The 24,187-nt window shown below is 37.6% G+C and overlaps 1 long non-coding RNA gene across 1 annotated transcript in view; it reads right to left on the reverse strand.

The window, feature by feature from the left end:
* The window catches only part of LOC148698572 (uncharacterized), a 140,272-nt gene that overhangs the window by 45,598 nt on the left and 70,487 nt on the right, over window positions 1-24,187 (reverse strand). Inside the window, exon 2 of the long non-coding RNA XR_015951926.1 lies at window positions 8,069-8,455. This is a non-coding gene — a long non-coding RNA (uncharacterized LOC148698572). The remainder of the gene's footprint in view (window positions 1-8,068; window positions 8,456-24,187) is intronic.

The following is a 24,187-nucleotide window of genomic DNA, read 5'->3' on the forward strand; positions in this document are numbered from 1 at the left end:
ATTTACGAATTCACATGTAATCACAAAGGAAAAAAAAAAATTAGTTTTTGTAACATGCTTGAAGGAAGAAATGATGCGAGAATTATACGCACACAAATTAAACCCTCTTTTTATCAATTGTAGAATAAGTATAAGTAGGGATCGTTCTGGACCGGGGATTAGGAGGGATTGTTAATCACTTGGATTTGACTCAAAAACGCTAAAAACACAATCTAAAACACTATACTAGACTCAAAGAATGCAAAACTAAACTTTAAAACACTAAGACAAACCAAAGACTCAAAATGCTTTAAAGCATAAACTAAATTGATTTCTAACTAAATTGAACAATAAGGTAAAGGGGGATTTAGGTTTTGATTAAACTAAATGACAGATTGTAAATTAAAGCATAAGGAAATGAAGTAAACACAAAATGAATGAATCAACAGCTAATAAAAAGAGATAGCACAAATGGAGATGAAGCTAGAGATTCGATTTCACCATTGCAAAGCCAAGTCCATGCTTGTTAAGTCAGATTATACTCATCCCTCTACTTATTTCTTGGGTTTGTTTCACTTAGATATGATCAGCCATATGATGTGTGGATTTGATCAAATGTCTCTAATCATGAGCCTAATTGTGATGTGCAACTTTGGTTCCTAATCAAGACTATGTAGTGCACAAGAAACTTTCACAAAACCAAAGGGAACACTCGGCAGGATGTTTGCAAAACATTCCCTTCATTCATTCACATATCTACCAAGATTATGCATGATGTGTGCTTTAATCTTGGCTAAACAACCTGTGGTTAATTCAAATGATGATCAAGCATTAAAATCAACACACTAAGTCACAATTAAATCGGAGAATGAAACAAGAAATAGATAGATTAAATGAGAATTCTGAATTAACTACATGGCACTCTTGCAAGGCTACATCGAATCCCTAGAGAGAGATTAGTTACACTTCATGTTTACAAAAGGTTTGACATAAAAATATATAACATGAGTGAACATAGGATTAAGAAGAAAGAACCCTTGAAGCAAAACTGATGTCGAAAGAGGAAGTTCCTCATGGTACAAAACAAAGAGAATCAAAGAAACACCTAAACATTCCAACAACTCAAACTTGAATTGTATGAACGTTTAGGCCCTCTTATCTTCCTCTTCGTCGTAGAACAAGGTCTAAGGGATGTTGTTGGTGTGTTGAATGGATTGGGGAATTATGGAAATGGATGAGGAGTGGTGTTTGGATTATAAGGGAAGATTGGATGTGTTTGTGGTGTGTTGTGCATGAAAATGAGATGTGATTTTTGTGTATGAATGCATGGGTTTTTATAGGGGGAATGGGAGAATATGTGGGTGATTGTTTAAGAGTGAATGTGGTTGTTATGATTGAGAGTGCATGTGGATGAAATAATGATGGAAAAAGAGCTAGGTTGTTGGTGTGTGAATGCATGTGTTGAATTGGTGGTGCAATGATGAAAGAGTAAGTGCATGTGTGTGTGAATGGTGGTGCAATGATGAAAGAGTAAGTGCATGTGTGTGTGAATGGTGGTGCAATGATGAAAGAATAAGTGCATGTGTGTGTGAATGGTGGTAGCTAGGGTGAATTATGATGAATGCATGTGGAATAAAGATGGAGAAGGTGGTGTAATGATGAAGGAGTAAGTGCATGTGTGTGTGAATGGTGTTTCTTGATGGTTTTGGGGTTGTGATGCATGTGAATGCATGTGGCTAAGGGTTGTTGATTGGGCTAGAGGTTTTGCATGGCTCCAAGGATTGTTTGATTGGGCTAGGCCCTTTGTTTTATGTCCAAAGTGCATACAAGGCTTTCAAATTCGTCCAACACTTTGGCTCCAAGCATATGCTATCCATTCCAAGCCCAATTTTGCTCCAAAATGCTCCAAAATGCATCTTTTTGCTTCCTTAGCCATATGAACCTAAAAACACACGAAAATGGCTTAAACTACTAAAACAATTATGAATTAACAACATAGATGCACGAAAACAAGCTAAGTAAGTCGCCTAAATATGCTCCTATCAAGAAACTCAAACTAACGCTACAACCCTGAGAGACTTGAGCCTAAACATTCTTTGGAGAGTTATTAATCTTGATGTTCTTGTTTTCGAAGTCGTTGCATGATCTCATTATTCTTTGCTTGGTTGCTACTTAGAATGCGTTTTATCACTATAGTTCCAAATACTAGAACTCATGCCCATTTCATTCAAAGCATAAAATTGAGTGCTAAACATAAAACAAGATGAAGTTGTTTAGTTAAAACGAGAGCCAAAAAGCCTTACCCTTTGCATATGTATTGTATGTTAACCTTTGAGCCTTAGTTAGCCTAATTTTCTTTGTTAACCATATTATCCTTACCTAGCCTAGAATAGGACTATCCATACCCATGTTCTTAAAGTATAGTAAAGCATGACTTAGAGGGAATTCCTTTTGTTCTACAATTTGCAGAAAAACAAGTGTGGAGGAAGGATTTTCGTGGGAATCTAGGGGGATGGATGATTTATGTGCCAAAGAAAAGAATAGGGCACGGAAAAAAAAAAACCAAAAAAAAACGTGAAAAAGAAGGAAAAGAAAGAAAAAGGAGTTGAAAATAAGTGAGAATGAACTCACAAGTGTTGATTGTTGAAGAAAGGGTCCAAAAGTTTGAATTTGACCCTGAGTTTTGTGTGAAGTTTCCCTTGGTGTTCAAAGTTGATTTCTGCATTCAAAAGTGAATTCTAAGTGTTTATTTCATTACTTTGCTTACTATTGCTTTAAGAACTTTTGTTTATCCTTACCTTTCTTTGTTAGCCAATACCCTAGCCCCGTTACAACCCTTAGACTTCGATCTTGATTGTTATGTGTTTCAATATGTGGAGTTTAAAATTGGTTTGAGCATATGGTATCCTTGGTTCTCGCGTCTAAGTAGTGGCATTCCATTCATGAGATCATATACATGTTAATAATTCCAGAAAGTGCCTTCTTTGATTATACATATGTGAGTATTAGTTTACATATTTACATCAATCTTCTCACATATACCTAGTGTAGGGAGTGTAGTCAGAAAATCTGTGTGAAAATAGAGAGTATATCTAGTGAGGAATTGAGGGAATTCTCTAAGGCATGTTACTACATTCAAAATCATGTTTTAATTGATTAAATGCGAGCTAGTGAGTGGTAACTATGATTAAGTATATGCTCGAGGGTAGGGATAACTAAAATCTATGTATGTGGTGTTCTTTAATGTGTTATGTTCATTGGAAATCCCTGAGGTACATGTTGGAAGGTCTAGATTGTGTTTTGTTTGTTTTGTTTATTTCGTTTTGCTCGAGGACTAGCAAAAGCTAAGTGTGGGGGAATTTGATAGGAGCATAATTATGCTACTTAGTTATGTTGTTTCCTTTCATTTAGCGAGTTAATTACTATCTATTTTAGTCTTTTAAGGTATTTTCGTATGTTTTTAGGTCTTAATGGCAAAAGGAGCAAGAAAGTGCATTTTGAGGCTATTTGGAGCAGTTTTGGGCATGGATTGGATAGCTTAACTATGGAGCAATGTGGATGGACGAAATTGAAGTCAAGAGATGCTAGGAAAGGCTACAAATCTGGAGAAAGAAGTCCAAATGCAAAGAAGATAAGGAAATAGCAAGAAATAAGGAACCTTATCCAACCTTATCTTATCCTATCCTAACCAACCTTATCCTTTCCTAACTCTAACATTATCCTATCTTACCCTATCCAAATCAGGTTAGGACTTAAATCTAGCTAATTAGAGGGGATTAGTTACACATTTAAACACCTATTTCAAGTTCTAGAAGCCCTATTTTCGTGCATTAAGTTTATGCCACATGTAACCCTTCTAGAAGTTCTAGAATTTGCCACAAGGACCATTCGTTGTCCTCCTTGGAATCTAATTGAAAGTATCCTTGTTCTTTGGTGATTTGAAGTCCTAATTCCTCTCTTTTTCAGCCCAAATTCGTGCCTCCCCTTCACCCTATAAATATTTGATGCCACAACACTCAAAAACCACCACCCTCTACCACAAATTCACACCACACCACCACCACACCTCAAGAGCCTAAATTCACACAAATCCCCATTGTTGGCAGCAAGGAAGGAAGGAGGAGCCACCTGGAGTGTTTCTAGGTGTATTCTATCTTTGTTTTCAATGTTTAATTTATATTCTCTTTGTTTTGTTGTAAACATGAGGAGCTAAACTTGTTTTAGCTAGGGGAGACTTTGAAACCATGATTATATTTGCAATATGAATTGATTAATTCCAGTTGTGATTTCTTAAATTGTGAATGCAATTTACTTAACCGTTTGACGGATAACTTATTCTTGTTTGTTGATTAAGGGTGCACACTTAGTTTGCATGCATGAATTTGGGGCTAGAATATAAGGGAGTTTCACATAATCGTTACAAACTTATATTCACAAGTAGTTAAGGTTGTTTTCACAATCATGTGAAGTAAATTCCTAGCATGAGTATCATGATGTCATAGTTACAAGTGCTTTGTCAATACTTATGATTTTCATAGAACATAATGACCTTTGATTGTATCTCTATTATGATGTCATGTAGGGAACTTTTGAAGAATGCTTTGGGTTGTCGTATGATGTCATCCAATCCAATAACTAAAGGAAAATCTGAGGGTTAATTAGTGATGTCACGGTTAATCTGGGGTGTTGAGGTTCATGGTTTATCGAAAAAGCAACTGGAAATCAATTTGTATGCAAGTGTGTCATGTGTGGAGAAGGACCCTCTACCTAGCTAATCACCCATCCATATACCCAAATTCGTTCATAACTTTGTCTAAGTTTAGTTTCTGTTTTGTTTTAATTCAAATTCGTCAAAACCAAAACCCCCCTTTGTTTTAAGTGTCAATTAGGTTAGAATCTGAGCTATTGTGTGTTTTTGAGTATTTTGAGTCAAAACCAATTCTATTTTCGTCCAAATTGAGTCCTAGAGTCTAGTTTGAGTCTTTTTGAATGTTTTGTGTTGTTTTGAGTCATATAAGTTTAGTTAAGAGTCTTTTGAGTTTATTTAAGTGTTTTTAAGTTTAGTTTTATGTTTTTGAGTTCAGAAATAAAAGGGAAAGGTGCGGCCAAGAAAAGGGTTAGGGTTTAGGTGCATAAAATGGGACAAAAATGCCCCCCTTGCACGGCAAGGGAAGGGGAGAAGGGGAAAGGCCACGGCAAAGGTTGGAAAGTGGGCTAGGGCCTTTGTTTTGTGTCCTAAAGTGCATACAAGGCCTTCAAAGTGGCTAGAAAATACGGACGTTTCAGATTAGGATAGGTTACCAAAACGGGAAACCTAGGGTTAACTTTCCTACTTCAAGTAGGAATCCTCGTTGAAGTAGGAATCCTCGTTGGAGTAGGAATTCATCGTTGGAGTAGGAATTCATCGTTTCTTCAAGTCTTCAACTCATTCATTCCTCTTTTGCTCCAAAAGACTCCAATTTGCATCTTCTTGCACACTTTGGCCTTATAATCTGAAAATACACAAAACTGACTTTAAACACTAAAATAACTATGGAAACACAACATAAATGCATGAGAACAAGCTAATTAAGTCGCATGAATATGCTCCTATCAAATTCCCCCACACTTAACTTTTGCTAGTCCTCGAGCAAAACAAAACAACTAAAGAAAACAAGACGAAACAAAACAAACAAAACAAAAACTAAACCTTCCAACGTTTGCGTCAGGGATTTCCAATGAAACATGACATGTCAAAGATCATTACTCACATACCTTTTAGTCTTCCTTCCCCTCGAGCACATACTTAATCATAGTCACCATTCACTAGTTCGCATTTAATCAATTAAAACACATTTTGAATGTAGTAACATGCCTTAGAGAATTCCCTCAATTCCTCACTAGTTATGCACTCAATTTTCACTCAGATTCTCTGACTACACACCCTACAATAGTTATATGTGAGAAGATTGATGTAAACATGAAAGACTAGTACTCACATATGTTATAACAAAGAACGCAATTTCTGGAGTAATTGAACATGTTTAGATATGATCTCATGAATGGAATGCTACTACTTAGATGCGAGAACCAGTGACACCATATGCTCATACCAAATTCAAACTCCACAATTGAAATGCACAACACTCAAGATAGAAGTCAAGGGTTGTAACGGGGCTTGGGGTATTGGTTAACAAGGAAAGATAGGGATAAACAAAAGTTCTTTAAGCAATAGCAAGCAAAGTAATGAAATTAAGACTTAGAATTCACTTAGAATGCTGAATTCAACTTTTAGACATATCGGGAAGATTCAAGCAACTCTTAGGGCCTAATTCATTGTTTTGGACCCTTACTTCAACAAACAATACTTTGGAACTCTTTTCACTTCTTTTCAACTCTTTTTCACTTTTTTTTTTCACAACTTCTTCTTTCTTTCTTTTTTTCCCGTGCCTATGGCACAACAACTCACATCAATAATCCTTCCCCCACACTTAGTTTCTGCAACACCTTAATCAAAAGGAATTCATTTTTTAGTCATGCTTACTATGCTTCAAGAACAAGGGTATGGGTGGTCCTAATCTAGGCTAGGTGAGGATAATATGGGTTAACAAAGAATATGGGCTAACACGGAATGGGGTTAAACTTAAACACAAAATGAGTTAAGGGCACACGGCTATTTGGCTTTGGTGGTGGTCACTACACAACTTCATCTTGAATATGTGTTATGCAAATCAATAACATGCTTTGAATGAAATGGGCATGAGTTCTAGCATTTGGAACTAAGTGATGAAACGCCTTCTAAGTAGTAACCAAGCAAAGAATAATGAGATCATGCAACGACTTTAGAAAACAATGATGCACAAATTATTACTCTCCAAATAAACGTTTAGGCTCAAGTCTCACAGTGATGTAGCGTTAGTTTGAGTTCATTCCTTCAAGCATGTTACAAAAACTAATTTTCCTTTGTGATTACATGTGAATTCGTAAACTATAACTACAACCAAGCATAAACCAAAGAGTATATCAAACGTCCATCCATGTTTGTAACTTTCTTTAACCATCATGCAATTAAAACCCAAATCCTCATCATTGTGTTGGAAGGTACCCTACGACACAAACAAACACACAAAAACAACTCTTTTTGGGTTTTTCAAAACAAATTTTCAAATTTTTATGGGATTTTCGGATTTTTAAGTCAACACACACTAAAACACTCTAAAATAGCTTAAAAACACTTAAAAACAGCAAGGAACAACATTGGAAGTTATGGGTGATAAAATCCCACGAATTTGCATCAACACACTTAGTTACCCCCCCCCCAACACTTAAATCAAACATTGTCCTCAATGTTTTAAGCCTAAGATCACACCAAACAAAAGCAAACACACAAACAGCAACTAAACACACTAAGCATGGCAGAATGTAAATAACAAGGAGAAGAGGTTAGGGACGCAAATCTGGTTATGGAGTGTAAATGCCATTCTCTCCTTGGTGATTGCATGGGTTGCCTCCCACGAAGCGCTTGCTTTAACGTCTTGCAGCCGGACGATGGTATGCTTATGCCCCATTGGAGCCCACGGCATGCAATGGGATCTCCTCCACAACATGCTCTTCAACACTTTCATAATATGGCTCAATGAATGGGAGGGGATAGTGATCCTCCCTGATGGTGGTGTTTTGGTTCCGAAAGTCCATGTAAATGCTCCCACCACCTTTAAATCGGTTGGTCACCTGCACCACAAAAGGTAACAACCTATTATTTGAAATGGGAATTGAAATTCGGCTTGGCGACTTACAAACATATTGTAGTGAAGGCTCAAAATCGGCAGCCCTATCAACAATGTCACCATGGCTACTTTCGGCCATATTGGGTGGTTGTAGGGCAATCACTCCAAGTTCTTCTCCAGTGGTGGTTCTTGATACATCCTTCGTGATAAATGTGGATCCTTTCAGCCCTATGTCCTTATGCACATCTATGACAAAACAAGAATGACTATCGTTAGGATTCTTAATAGAGTCATAAACATTGAATTTAATTACATCACCACCAAACTCCATTGCTAGTGCTCATTTGGCCACATCAATCTTTGTTTGGGCTGTTTTCATGAACGGACGGCCTAGCAAGATTGGCAATGATGGAGCATGGCTCGAATCCTCCATTTCTAAGACATAAAAATCTGCAGGAAAGATGAGATGATTGACCTGCACTAAAACATCCTCAAGGACTCGCTTGGGATAAACATTAGAACGATCGGCCAATTGAATTATAACGCCATCTTGTTTTAACTCACCAAGGTTCATAGATGCATAAATGGAATATGGCATGACATTAATAGAAGCACCTAAATCTAACATGCATTGTTCAAATCTAGTGTTTCCAATTACGCATGGGATAGTAAAGCTCCCTGGATCCTTACATTTTGGAGGTAACTTCCGTTGCAAAACCGCGGATACATTTTCACTTACTTTCACAACTTCTTTGTTTGAAATTCTTTTCCTAGTTGTGCATAACTCTTTTAAAAACTTTGCATACCTGGGCACTTGCTAAATGGCTTCAAGTAAAGGAATGTTTACTTGGACTTTCCTAAACATCTCAAGAATGTCTTTCTCCTGCTCCTCCTTGTTTGTTTGCAAAAATCTCTGAGGAAAAGGAACATTGGGTGGAACGGGGTTAAACTTAATCGAATTTGAACCCAACTTACCCTTGGTGGCCGAATTGGATGAGTTGGATGCATTAGGGTGCCTAGGTAGTTGCGGCAAGGGTATTTGTACCCTTTCCGTGGACTTGCTTGCATCCTCCTCTTCATGTTGCAGCTTCCCTTCGTCATTAGGACCTGTCTTGGATGGTTTAGGACCTGCCCCAACTTCTTTTCCACTTCTCAAGATGATTGCATTGGCCGTTTCGAACCCTCCCTTTGGGTTTGGAATGGTTGAGCTTGGGAGCTTGCCTTGGTCTCGGAATTGCCCTACAAACTCTGCAATCTGCCCAATTTGTTTCTCCAATTGATCCACCCTTTTTTCATGATTTTGCATTGCTTTGGCTTGATTTTCTTGCCCCTGAGACAAATTAGTTAGTAACATAAGAAGTGTATCATTGTCTAGGGACATACCTGAAGCATTTGGGGCAGATTGTTGTGGAGCATGTGTGGGTGCGTATGGCTTAGTGAAGAACCCCGGGGGTTGTTGTCTAAAGCCTCCTTGTTGTGGTGGTTGTTGGGGCTCCCTCCACTTGAAGTTTGGGTGGTCTCTCCAACCTGGATTATAGTTGTTAGAATATGGATCGTTCCTTGGTTGGTTTTGGCCTTGAAATCCAATTGCATTTGCGCTTTCCCATCCACCATTTTCGATTAGTTGTGGGCACTTCTCAGAAGCATGTCCTTGGATAGAACACACTCCGCATACAATTGGTCCTTGCACCCTCATTCCTTCGGCCATCTGAGACACAATGGAAGTAAGATTAGCCAATTGTGAATGAATGTCGGGTGTGGAACTTACCTCATGAACTTGCTGCCGTGGGGGGCCTCTTTGGCCTACTCCTTCGTATTGTTGAGCATTCAACGCTCGGTTAGCAATTACGACCTTGGCAGCCATGGGTGTCTTGTCCACCAATGCTCCACCCGCTGAGGCATCGAGCATTTGACGTTCAATTGGTATGAGCCCCTCGTAAAAGTATTGTAGAAGTAACTCCTCCTTCATCTGATGCTGTGGACAAGAAGCAACAAGGGATTTAAAACGTTCATAATACGTAGGAAAAAACTCACCTTCTTCTTGCTGAATTCCACTTATCCTTTTACATAAAAGGATGATTCGAGAAGTTGGGAAAAACTTCTCCAGAAATGCCCTCTTCATACTCTCCCATGATGTGACGGTTCCGGGAGCAAATTCATACAACCAATCTTTGGCTTTGTCCATTAAAGAGAATGGAAAAGCCTTCATCTTCAATATACTTCCATCGACGTTGACGAGAGTCATGCTTGAACACACCACCTCAAATTCTTTCAGATGCTTGTTCGGATCCTCCATGGACAACCCATGGTATTTTGGAATGTGGTGGAACAAGCTTGACTTCAACTCGAACTCTTCGGTCTTACCTTGGGCAGGTGGGGGATATTGGATACACAAAGGTGCGGCATTATCCAATCCTGAAGCAGAAAGCTCCTTGAGTGTCTGGTTGTCCATGGCCATGCCTTGTGGTTCTTCAAAAATACTTGTCGTGGCCTCCTCTTCCTCTTCTAGCACTTGTTCTTCAAGGTCAGGTTCCGGGTTTTGTGGATTTGATTCGTGTTGCTTTCTCTTTCGTCTCAAAGTCCTCTCAAAATCGCTGTCAAAGTCCAAGATATGCTCACGAATCGATTGAGAACTCCGAGTCATACACTAGTAACTAACAAGAAAAACAAAACAAGGTCAGAAACTTAAACAAACTAAAATAAACAGAAAATTACAATCCAAGGGATTAGCAAAGTTGCTAATCCCCGGCAACGGCGCCAAAAATTTGATGCGAAATATATAAGCACACAAATTAAAACCCTCTTTTGACAATTGTAGTATATGTATAAGTAGGGATCGTTCTAAACCGGGGATTAGGAGGGATTGCTAAATCACTTGAAAACTGACTCAAAAACATAAAACAAAGGTTAAAACACTAACATAGACTCAAAGAATGCAAAACTAAACACTTAAAACACTAAAACAAACCAAAAGACTCAAAACAGCACCAAAACACTCAAAACTGCCTTAAAAACACAATCTGGGCAGTTTTGAGCACTTACACTAATTTGGACGAAATTGGGTGATAAATTGAATCAAAACACTTAGAAACACAAACTAAGACACTTTCTAACTAAATTGGACACTAAACTAAAGGGGGATTTAGTTTTTGACGAAATTAAATAAAATGCACAGATTGTAATTAAAACAGATTGTAAAGATGAATTTGATGAAAATATGGATGGAATGCTAGCTAGAAGGTTCCTCTCCACACATGTCACACTTGCATACAAGATGATTTTCAGTTGGTCTTTCGATGAATTATGAAACTTAACACCCCGGGTTAATTAGGTTCGCTTAAATTAACCTTCAAGTTCTCCTTAAGTTAATGAATTGGATGGGATAGCGCATACACAATTCAAAACATTCTCCAAAAGTCCTTTACGTGAAAAGCACAATAAAGATACAATCAAAGATCATTAAGCAACATGAAAACTGTAAGTGTTGACGAGGCATTCGTTACTATGATGAGCATGAAACTAGTGCCAAGAATTCATTTAACGCGATCGTTTATAAGCGACCTCCACTACTTGTGAATATAAGTTTGTAACTATTAGGTGAAACTCACTTATATTCTAGCGTCATATTCATGCATGAAAACTAAGCGTGCACTCTCAATAAACATACACAAATAAGTTATCAATCAAGCAGTTAAACGAATTGAATCCACAACTCATGAAATTCCAACCAAAGGTAATCAATTTATATTGCAAGCATAAACATGGTTTTGAATCACCCCCTAGCTAACTAGGGATTTAGCCTCTCATGTTCACAGAAAGAGAAATAAAATTGAAATTAAACATAAGGAACAAAAGATTGATTACACCTAGAACGCCCAACGAATCCACTTCGAATTTCTGCACGTTTCAAGCGCCAGAGAGGGTTTTAGGGTGAGTTTGGATGATTTTCTGGGTTCGGAATGGATTTATGGGGATATGGTGGTGCGGCAAGGAGGTGGGAAGGTGTATGGAGGTTGGGAATGGTGGCTAGAAGGGTGGAGTGGCTGCGGCAAAGAAGGGTAATGGCTGGAGAAGCTACGGATTGAAGGGAGAAGGGGGATGGTGGCTGCGGCAAAGGGAGAAAATTAGGGTGATGGTGGCTGAATGAAATAATAGAATGAATGAAAGGTCAGCTAGGGTGCGGCAAAGGGTTTAGTTTATATAGGGTTTCAGAAAATAAAACCCTAGCTTGTTTTTATTAACTAAAATTAAAACAAAGGCTGCCAGAATTAGGGAATTAAATCAGAAATTAAAAGGGAAATTGGTTAATAGGTGCGGCTAGGGTTTTATTTGAAAGGGAAATAGGTTTAAGTTCAGAAATAAAAGGGAAAGGTGCGGCCAAGAAAAGGGTTAGGGTTTAGGTGCATAAAACGGGACAAAAATGCCCCCCCTTGCACGGCAAGGGAAGGGGAGAAGGGGAAAGGCCACGGCAAAGGTTGGAAAGTAGGCTAGGGCCTTTGTTTTGTGTCCTAAAGTGCATACAAGGCCTTCAAAGTGGCTAGAAAATACGGACGTTTCAGATTAGGAAAGGTTACCAAAACGGAAAACCTAGGGTTAACTTTCCTACTTCAAGTAGGAATCCTCGTTGAAGTAGGAATCCTCGTTAGAGTAGGAATTCATCGTTGGAGTAGGAATTCATCGTTTCTTCAAGTCTTCAACTCATTCATTCCTCTTTTGCTCCAAAAGACTCCAATTTGCATCTTCTTGCACACTTTGGCCTTATGATCTGAAAATACACAAAAGTGACTTTAAACACTAAAATAACTAAGGAAACACAACATAAATGCACAAGAACAAGCTAATTAAGTTGCATGAATATGCTCCTATCAATAAGGCTTCTAGAAATTAGGCTTTTTAGGTCCACTTGCAGCTAGGATTAAGGTTGAACAGGATTAGGTTAGGATAAGATAGGATAAGGTTGGATAAGGTTAGATAAGGTTTTGGATAATGTTTCCTCCTTTGAGCTGATTCCTTATCCACCTTGTCTTGAGTTTAATTTCTTCATCTTCTTATCATATTTCTAGCCTCTTGAACCCCAAATTCGTCCATCCATGTTGGCCCATATGCAAGTTATCCACATAGTGCCCAAAACTGCTCCAAAATGCATCAAAATGCACTTTCTTGGTACTTTAACCCTTTGGACCTACAAACACACGAAAATGAGTTATAATACGACATTAACTAGGAAATAATAGCACAAATGCACAAGAATAAGCTAGCTAAGTCGCCTAAATATGCTCCTATCAGTTTCTTACCTTAAATTCCCTTTCCTTGCTGTGCAAGGGATTTAATTTCTGATTCCTTGCAAGGCAAGGACATTCCTTACTTGTTTAAATTCGTGCATCCCCTTTTTCTGAGTTTATTTGGACTTTATTCACTTACCTTTTCTATTTAGACTAGGAAATCTGAATCATAACTCAATTAGGTATGTTATTAACTTCCCAAAACACATATAATCAGCCCTTGGCCGAACCCTAGACTATCATTCACCACAGAAATTCGTCCATTCACCCCCACACACATCCATTCATCCCAAAACATCATCAAACAGCTCAGAAATACAACCATCCGCTCCACCTTCTTCCACCCTCTTTGCCGAGTTCTCCACCACCTTCCAACCATCAAACACTCATCCACACTCAACCTACACCCCTTGCCGTGTCTCTAAACACCCCAAAATCCATTCTACATCATCAAAACAGCCCAGAAACCACCACCACCCAATCTGCCGCAAGCAAGGGAAAGGAGACAGATTCACTCAATTGTTTGGCTCTTCATTCTAAGTTGTTGAACAATTTTAGGTGTATTCTATCATATATTTCAATGTCTAATTCATGTAATCTTTGTTTTGCTTTGAGTATGATTGGCTAAATTCGTTTTGGCTACGGGTGTATTCGAAACCATGATTATATATGTGAAATAAGTTGATTACTTCCAGTTATCGTTACATAAGTCGTGAATACAATTTGCTTAACCGTTTGATTTAGAACTTATTCTTGTATGTTGATTGAGAGTGCACGCTTAATTTGCATGCTTGAATCTAGTGCTAGGGTATAAGTTTGTTTCACCTAATTGTTTTGAATTTATATTCGCAAGTAGTGAAGGTCGCTAGTCACGATCATGTTAAGTAGATTCCTGGCAGGAGTATCATGCTTTTCATAGTTACAAATGCCCTGTCGATGCTTATGATTTCCAAAGAACGTAATGATTCTAACTTGTGTCTTTATCATCCTGTTCATATAGAGAACTTGTTAGGAATAATTTGTTTGCGATGCATATTCATCCAATTCAATGATTCTAGGGAAATCTGAAGGTTAATTTAAGCGGACCTAATTAACTTGGAGTGTCGAGGTTCATAACTTATTGAATTGATAACTGGAAATTGACTTACGTTTGATGCGAAATATATAAGCACACAAATTAAAACCTGATGTGAAAATTAACTTAACACACAAATTAACCCTCTTTTGACAATTGTAGCATATAAATAAGTAGGGATCGTTCTTACACCGGGGATTAGGAGGGATTGCTAAACACTTTTAACTGACTCAAATAAATAAAACTATCCTTTCAACACTTAACTTAACTAAAAAAAACTCAAAACAAGTTCACAAGACTCAAAATAAGCTAGAAACGCTCAAAACTGCCTAAAAACACAAACTGGGCAGTTTTGAGCCTAAACACAAATTTGGACGAAAATTGGTTCTAACAAATTTGGACGAAAATTGGTTCTAACTTGACTCAAAACTCTTAAAAACACAATCTAAAACATATTTGAACCAATTAGACACTCTAAGACAATTGGGGATTTGGTTTTGGACGAAAATCAAACAAACAAAACAAGAAATTAAACTATGCAGATTTGGACGAAATTGGTGGAATTAAGTGGATAGTGAGCTAGCTAGGAGGTTTTTCTCCACCCATGGCATACTTGCATACAAAATAATCTCCAGTTGCTTATTCAATGAATTATGAACCTCAACACCCCAAGTTAATTAGGTACGCTTAAATTAACTCTCAGATTTCCTTTAGGTCATTGAATTGAATGGAATTAGCGCATTGCAATCAAATTATTCCCCAAAAGTTCTCTATATGAAAGCGCATAGTAGAAAAACAATCAAAGATCATTAGGTTCAATGGAAAATCATAAGTGTTGACGAGGCATTCGTAACTATGAAAGCGCATGATACTTATGCCAAGAATTTACTTAACATGATTGTGACTAACAACCTTAACTACTCATGGATATAAGTTCCCAACGATTAGGTGAAGTTTCCTTATACCCTAGCATCAGATTTATGCATGCAAATTAAGTGTGCACCCTCAATTCATATACATAAACAAGTTTGAATTCAAACAGATAAGTAAATTGAATTCACCATTCATGAAATCACAACTGAAAGTAATCAAATCATAATGCAAATATAGCCATGGTTTCGAAATTCCCCCTAGCCAAAAAGGGGATTAGTTCCTCATACTCGCAAAGCAAAAATTCTGGAAATTAAACATTGAAAACACAAGAAAGATTACACTTAGAACGTCCAGCAACTCCAAATCGAATGGCGTGCACGTCTAAGGGCTTTCCTCCTTCTTCCTTGCTGTGGCACTTGGTGTGGGTGGTGGTTTTGGGGGTTGTGAATGGTGTGTTCTTGTTTAGAAGGATGAATAATGGCTGATTATGGTGGTAGGGTGTGGCAGGTTATGTATGGAGGTGTATGAAGTGGATGAAGGATGAAGAATGGAGGCTAGGGTGTTGCGGCAAGGTGTTTTCTGTATAGCATAAGGGGTGGTAGATGGTTTTAGGGACGTGAAGGGTTGCGGCAAGGGTTGTGAAAGTGGCTGGAATGGATGGAAAAGGCTGCGGATTGAAGGGGTTTTTGGGTGATGGTGGCTGCGGCTTAGGGAGAGAATGTACTGAAATATGAAAGAATGAATAATAGAGAATATAGGGTGCGGCTAGGGTTTAAAATATATATGGTTTCAGAAAACAAAACCCTAGCTTATTTTGGTTAATTAAAATTAAATCAAAGGCTTCTAGAATTAGGAAATTAAATCAGAAATTAAAAGGGAAGTGGCTGCAAGGTGCGGCTAGGGTTTAGTTTAGGCAAGAGCATGTGTTTTAAGTGCATAACCTAGGACCAAATTGCCCCCCCTTGCACGGCAAGGGAAGGGGAGAAGGGAAAAGGCCACGGAAAGGTGTGAAAGTGGGCTAGGGCCTTTGTTTTGTGTCCTAGAGTGCATACAAGGCCTTCAAAGTGGCTGGAAAATAAGGATTTTCAAGATTAGGAAAGGTTACCAAAATGGGAAACCTAGGGTTAACTTTCCTACTTCAAGTAGGAATCCTTGTTGAAGTAGGAATCCATCGTTCTTCAAGTCTTCAACTCATTCATTCCTCTTTTGCTCCAAAAGACTCCAATTTGCATCTTCTTGCACACTTTGGCTTTATAATCTGAAAATGCACAAAAGTGACTTTAAACACTAAAATAACTAAGGAAACACAACATCAATGCACGAGAACAAGCTAATTAAGTCGCATGAATATGCTCCTATCAAAACCCTCTTTTGACAATTGTAGTATATGTATAAGTAGGGATCGTTCTAAACCGGGGATTAGGAGGGATTGCTAAATCACTTGAAAACTGACTCAAAAACGTAAAACAAAGATTAAAACACTAAACTAGACTCAAAGAATGCAAAACTAAACACTAAAACACTAAAACAAACCAAAAGACTCAAAACAACAACAAAACACTCAAAACTGCCTTAAAAACACAATCTGGGCAGTTTTGAACACCTACACTAATTTGGACGAATTTGGGTTATAACTTGAATCAAAACACTTAGAAACACAAACTAAGACACTTTCTAACTAAATTGAAACACTAAAGTAAAGGGGGATTTAGTTTTGACTAAATTAAAACAAAGAAAACAGATTGTAATAAAAAACAGATTGTAAAAACGAATTTGATGAAAATATGGATGGAATGCTAGCTAGAAGGTTCTTCTCCACGCATGTCACACTTGCATGAAAGATGATTTTCAGTTGGTCTTTCGATGAATCATGAAACTCAACACCCCGGGTTAATTAGGTTCGCTTAAATTAACCTTCAAGTTCTCCTTAAGTTAATGAATTGGATGGGACAACGCATACAACAATTCAAAACATTCTCCGAAAGTCCTTTACGTGAAAAGCACAATAAAGATGCAATCAAAGATCATTAAGCAACATGAAAACTATAAGTGTTGACGAGGCATTCGTTACTATTATGAGCATGAAACTAGTGCCAAGAATTCATTTAACGCGATCGTTTATAAGCGACCTTCACTACTTGTGAATATAAGTTTGTAACTATTAGGTGAAACTCCCTTATATTCTAGCATCATATTCATGCATGAAAACTAAGCGTGCACTCTCAATAAACATACCCGAATAAGTTATCAATCAAGCCGTTAAACAAATTGAATCCACAACTCATAAAATTCCAACTGAAGGTAATCAATTTATATTGTAAGCATAGACATGGTTTTGAATCACCCCCTAGCTAACTAGGGGTTTAGCCTCTCATGTTCACAGAAAGAGAAACAAAATTGAAATTAAACATAGAGAACAAAAGATTGATTACACCTAAAACGCCCAACGATTCCACTTTGAATTTCTGCACGTTCAAGCTCCTCTTTCTTCTTTTCCTTGTTGCGGCAGAGAGGTTTTAGGGGATTTTTGGATGTGATTTTGGTTTAGGGAGGGAGTTAGGATGGTATGGTGGTGAGGCAAGGGTTGTGGGTGGTGTATGGAGGTGTAGAATGGTGGCTGGAATGGATGGAAGGTTGCGGCAGAGATGTAGAAGGTTGATGGTGGATGTGGCAAGGAGAAGGAATGATGAATGAATGATTAAAGAATGATCTAGGGTGCGGCTTAAGTCCAAGAATATATGATGTGATAAAAGATAGCACTCAAATTAAACCCTCTTTTTGACAATTGTAGTATAGATATAAGTAGGGATCGTTCTCGGCCGGGGATTAGGAGGGATTGCTAATCTAATGAAAATTGACTCAAAGATGTGAAAATATGCTTTAAAACACTTTAAATAAACTCACAAGACTCTTACTAACTTGTATGACCAAAAACAAACTTTAAAGACTCAAAACAACTCAAAACAACCAAAAATACTCAATTTAGACTCTAGGACTTAATTTGGACGAAAATACACTTAGTTTTGACTCTAAAGACTCAAAAAGACTCTTTTGGACAGATTTGGAACAAGTAAGAAAAGGGGTTTTGATTTTGGACGAATTTAAAAGAAAACAAGTAACTTAAAACTTTAAAACAGATTTTGGACGAATTTACGAAAAACTAATGGATGATGGGATAGCCAAGGGATACTTCTCCACACATGATACTTTCAAACATAAATTGATTTCCAGTTGCTTTTCCGATAAACCATGAACCTCAACACCCCAGATTAACCGTGACATCACTAATTAACCCTCAGATTTCCCTTAAGTTAGTGGATTGGATGACATCATACGACAACCCAAAGCATTCTTCAAAAGTCCCCTGCATGACATCATAATAGAGATACGGTCAAAGATCATTACGTTCAATAGAAATCATAAGTATTGACAAAGCACTTGTAACTATGACATCATGATACTCGTGCTAGGAATTTACTTAACATGATTGTGAAAACAACCTTAACTACTTGTGAACATAAGTTTGTAACGATTATGTGAAACACCCTTATATTCTAGCCCCAAATTCAAGCATGCAAATTAAGTAGGCCTCCCTAATAAACATACAAGAATAAGTTATCCATCAAACGGTTAAGTAAATTGCGTTCACAATTTATGAAATCACAACTGGACTTTATCAACTCATATTATAAATGTAATCATGGTTTCAAAGCATCCCTAGGCTAAAACGAGTTTAGCCTCTCATGTTCATGACAAAACAAAGCAACATAGAATTAAACATTGAAAATAAAAGATAGATTACACCTAAAAACCTCCAACACTCCAACTCGAATGCACAAACGCCCAAGGCTTGGTCTCCTTCTCCTCTTCTTTGCTAAGTCACGGCACAAGGTCTAGGGTGGTTTTGTGGATGATTTTCTGGGTTTTGGATGGATTTAGGTAGGTGTGGTGGTGCGGCAAGGGTTGATGGTGGTGTATGGAGGTTGGGATGGAGGTGTGGAAGTAGGGGAATGGTGTAAAGTTGGTTGTAAGGTCACGGCAAGGGATGGTTCTCTGAATGGATGAATGAATGTTGTGTGAAGGGTGGTGATCTAAATGGTGTGGCAAGGGCTGTTTATATAGGCTAGTTTGGCACACTTAGTGAAGGAAAAAGATTGCACAATCCCATTGAAAAAGGGTTAATTCAAGGCAGAAATCAAATGGGAATTGGAATAGGTAGTGCAGCTAGGATTTAGGGAGTTCTAGAAGGTTAGGTGCGACACACATGTAGGGAGAGGATAAGGTGTTCTAGAAGAAGTGTTTAAGGCAGATTCCTAATCCTAAAGGGCCTAGGACATGTGATATAAGAGTAGGAGAAGGATTGTAATTCCTAAACCTACAAGGAATGGTGTCTTGCGGCATTTAAATGGATAAGTCTTCTAGAAACTGAAATAGGTGTTTAGATATGTAATTAATTCCCTCTAATTAGCTAGGTTTAAGTCCCAACCTGATTTGGATAGGATAGAATAGGATAATGTTAGAGTTAGGATAGGATAAGGTTTCTAGGATAGGATAAGATAAGGTTGGATAAGGTTGGATAACGTCCCTTGTTTCTTGCTTCTTCCTTATCTTCATTGTATTAGGACTTCTTTCACCAGATTTGTAGCCTTTCCTAGCTCTTCTTGTCTTCAATTTCGTCCATCCTCTTTGCTCCATGGTTAAGCTATCCAATCCATGCCCAAAAATGCTCCAAATAGCCTCAAAATGCACTTTCTTGCTCCCTTTGCCATTAGGACCTAAAAACATACGAAAATAGCTTAAAAGACTAAAACAACTATGAATTAACAACACAAATGCATGAAAACAAGCTAAGTAAGTCGCCTAAATATGCTTCTATTGATAGGAGCATATTCATGCGACTTAATTAGCTTGTTCTCGTGCATTTATGTTGTGTTTCCTTAGTTATTTTAGTGTTTAAAGTCACTTTTGTGTATTTTCAGATTATAAGGCCAAGTGTGCAAGAAGATGCAAATTGGAGTCTTTTGGAGCAAAAGAGGAATGAATGAGTTGAAGACTTGAAGAAACGATGAACTCCTACTCCAACGATGAATTCCTACTCCAACAAGGATTCCTACTTGAAGTAGGAAAGTTAACCCTAGGTTTCCCGTTTTGGTAACCTTTCCTAATCTTAAACGTCCGTATTTTCTAGCCACTTTGAAGTGATGCGAAAATTAACTTAACACACAAATTAACCCTCTTTTGACAATTGTAGCATATAAATAAGTAGGGATCGTTCTTACACCGGGGATTAGGAGGGATTGCTAAACACTCTAAACTTAAATAAATAAAACTGACCTTTAAAACACTTAACTCACTTAAAAAGACTCAAACACGTTCACAATACTCAAAATAGGCTAAAAACACTCAAAACTGCCTTAAAAACACAAACTGGGCAGTTTTGAGCCTAAACACAAACTTGGACGAAAATTGGTTCTAACTTGACTCAAAACTCTTAAAAACACAATCTAAAACATATTTGGACCAATTAGACACTCTAAGACAAGTGGGGATTTGGTTTTGAATGAAAATCAAACAAACAAAACAAATATGTAAACTAGGCAGATTTGGACGAAATTGATAAAATTAAGTGGATGGTGAGATGGCTAGGAGGTTTTTTCTCCACACATGGCATACTTGCATACAACACAATCTTCAGTTGCTTATTCGATGAATTATGAACCTCAACACCCCAAGTTAATTAGGTACGCTTAAATTAACTCTCAGATTTCCCTTAGGCCATTGAATTGAATGGAATTAGCGCATTGCAATCAAATTATTCCTTAAAAGTTTTCTATATGAAAGCGCATAAAAGAAAGACAATCAAAGATCATTAGGTTCTATGGAAATCATAGGTGTTGACGAGGCATTCGTAACTATGAAAGCGCATGATACTTATGCCAAGAATTTACTTAACATAATTGTGACCAACAATCTTAACTACTCATGAATATAAGTTCCCAACGATTAGGTGAAGTTTCCTTATACCCTAGCATCATATTTATGCATGCAAATTAAGTGTGCACTCTCAATTCATATACATAAACAAGTTTTAATTAAAACAGATAAGTAAATTGAATTCACCATTCATGAAATCACAACTAAAAGTAATCAAATCATCATGCAAATATAACCATGGTTTCGAAATTCCCCCCTAGCCACAGGGGATTAGTTCCTCATGCTTGCACAACAAAAAGTATTGAATTGAAACATTGAAATCATAAGAAAGATTACACCTAAACGCTCAGCAATTCCAAGATGGATTTGATGCACGATTTGGCTCCTCCTCCTCCTCCTAGTTTACATTATTGTTTTGTTTGTTTGATTTTCGTCCAAAACCAAATCCCCAATTTCCTTAGAGTGTCTAATTGGTCCAAATATGTTTTAGATTGTGTTTTTAAGAGTTTTGAGTCAAGTTAGAACCAATTTTCGTCCAAGTTTGTGTTTAGGCTCAAAACTGCCCAGATTGTGTTTTTAAGGCAGTTTTTAGTGTTTTTAGCCTATTTTGAGTTTTGTGAACGTGTTTGAGTCTTTTTAAGTGAGTTTAAGTGTTTTGAAGGTCAGTTTTATTTATTTGAGTCAGTTTAGAGTGTTTAGCAATCCCTCCTAATCCCCGGTGTAAGAACGATCCCTACTTATTTATATGCTACAATTGTCAAAAGAGGGTTAATTTGTGTGTTAAGTTAATTTTCGCATCATCTATCAATATATAGGGTTTTCAGAAATTAAAACCCTAACTTATTTTGGTTAACTAAAATTAAGTCAAAGGCTTCTAGAATTAGGAAATCAAATCAGAAATTAAAAGGAAAATAGGCTAAAATATGCGGCTAGGGTTTTATTTTGGAAGGGGAATGTGTTTAAGTGCAGAAAATAGGACATAAATACCCCCCTTGCACGGTAAGGGATGGAAAGAAAGGGAAAGGTGCGGCAAAGGTCCCTAAGGGGTCTAGGGCCTTTGTTTTGTGTCCTAAAGTGCATACAAGGCCTTCAAAGTGGCTGGAAAATAAGGACTTTTAAGATTAGGAAAGGTTACCAAAATGGGAAACCTAGGCTTAACTTTCCTACTTCAAGTAGGAATCCTTGTTCTTCTAGGAATCCTGATGTGAAAATTATGTTAACACACAAATTAAACCCTATTTGTGACAATTGTAGTATATATGCAAGTAGGGATCGTTCTAACCGGGGATTAACTAGGGATGCTAATCAACTCTAAACTGACTTAAAAACACAAAATTAAACTTTAAAACACTTACCTAGACCTATATGACTCAAAACAACTTAAAAAGACTCAAAACAGCCCAAAACACTCAAATAGACTCAAACTAGACTCTAAAGGGTGATTTGGACGAAATTTAACTAACTTAGACTCAAAACACTAATCTGGACAGATTCAAACACTTTTCTAACTAATCTAACACACTTAATAAAATGGGGAATTGATTTGGACGAAATTAATTAAAATGGACAGATTGCAATTTAAAGAGATTAGGCACTAAACTAGGTGAATTGAATGGGAAAAAGGCTAGTTAGGGGGTTCTTCTCCACACATGCACATATGTAACATAAATTGATCTCCAAATTTTATTCTTTTTAAATGAATGACAATGCCCCAAATTAATTGTGAAAAGCACAAATTAACTCTCAGATTTTCCTAGTTTCATTGAATTGGATGGAATACGCATCGACAATCAAATTATTCTTATCAAATTCCCTACATGAACTGCATAATAGAGATAAAATCAAAGATCATTAAGCTTTTTGAAAACCCTAAGCATTGACTAGGCATTCGTAACTATGAATTGCATGATACTCTTGCCTAGAATTTACTTAATACAATCATGACTAGTGATTTCCACTACTTATGAATATAAGGTCATAACGATTAGGTGAAATTTCCTTATATCCTAGCATCAAATTCATGTATGCAAACTAATTATGCATCCTTAATCAACACACAAGAACAAGTTCTCAATAAATCAATTAAGTAAATCACATCCACAATTCAAGAAACAAAATCTGGAGGAAATCAATTCATATAAAACATATGCCCATGGTTTTGAATTCACCCCTAACTAAGAAAAACTTAGTTACACATGTTCATAACAATTGAAAAGCAAATTAAAATAAACATGGAAATGAAACAAGGGAAGAAAGAACTCTGAAAGTCTCCAATGGATGTAGATTGCTTGCAGCACAAGATGGTCCTTCTCCTATGGAAGCCACGGTGCTCCTTCTTCTCCCTAGGACTTGCGGCACAAGATGTGTTTTCTGAATAAATGGTGGCTGCTGTGAATGGATGGATGAATTGAAGGATGGATGGCTGCCTAGGGTGTCTAAGGGGTGCGGCAACTTTAGGTTTAATATATATATATATATATAGCGTGGCAAAACTGACACACCCCGTCCCGAATGAGGGCATGCTGGCCGTCACGTGAGAGTGACGTAACCATTTACACAGTACGGAAGCTTTAAAGATACAATTTCTAAAATGAAACACCCGAAGGTGAGTCCTAATTTGGTCCATTCTGTCAGAACTCCGTTGAATTTCCTCGTAGTCACCACACCTTTGCAATTCTTGAACCTGGAGGGGCGCAAAACAAAGTTGAGTGGGTCAGCAAAACAATTCTTTTCCAAATCCAAACACTTCTCAAAACTTTGTAACCCCTCGCCGTAAAACAAGTATAATTTCCCAGAAAATAAACATATATACGTATGTACAAATATGCCAAACATGCTCCAAAATATGCCATTCATGCTTGAGAATATGCCACATTAGAATCTCATAATAAATGTAAATGCTCAAGCATAATTCACATCAATAACATATAATCTGGCAGCCGGGAGTCACCTAACGTGACATGTACCGCTGCATATAGAGCTCCAATCTCAACTCAACATCTGAATCTGCACACGAGTCGGAACCACCTAACGTGGTCTGTACGACAGGCTGGTGTAATATATATATGTATGCTCTAGTGCTACGATCACGTGAAGCTGGGCGATAAATCGCTGGTCACCTACAAGTCGGACCCACCTAATGTGGACTGTACGACAGGCTTGCACCTAACTTGGATCCAAGGCGAGCATGCGGTGCTGGTGAACATACACGTGAAGGCTATGCCCCTCACTCTGGGCGGGAGCACTAACACCGGGGGTGCAGATTATGAGCTCTCTAAACATCTCAAGCTACTACTGAATACAAACATGAATACCACTTACCTGGCACTTACCTGTGC

This window comes from Pyrus communis, chromosome 2, assembly GCF_041283825.1.
Source record: "Pyrus communis isolate YQ-2024b chromosome 2, ASM4128382v1, whole genome shotgun sequence".
Taxonomy (NCBI): Eukaryota; Viridiplantae; Streptophyta; class Magnoliopsida; order Rosales; family Rosaceae; genus Pyrus; species Pyrus communis.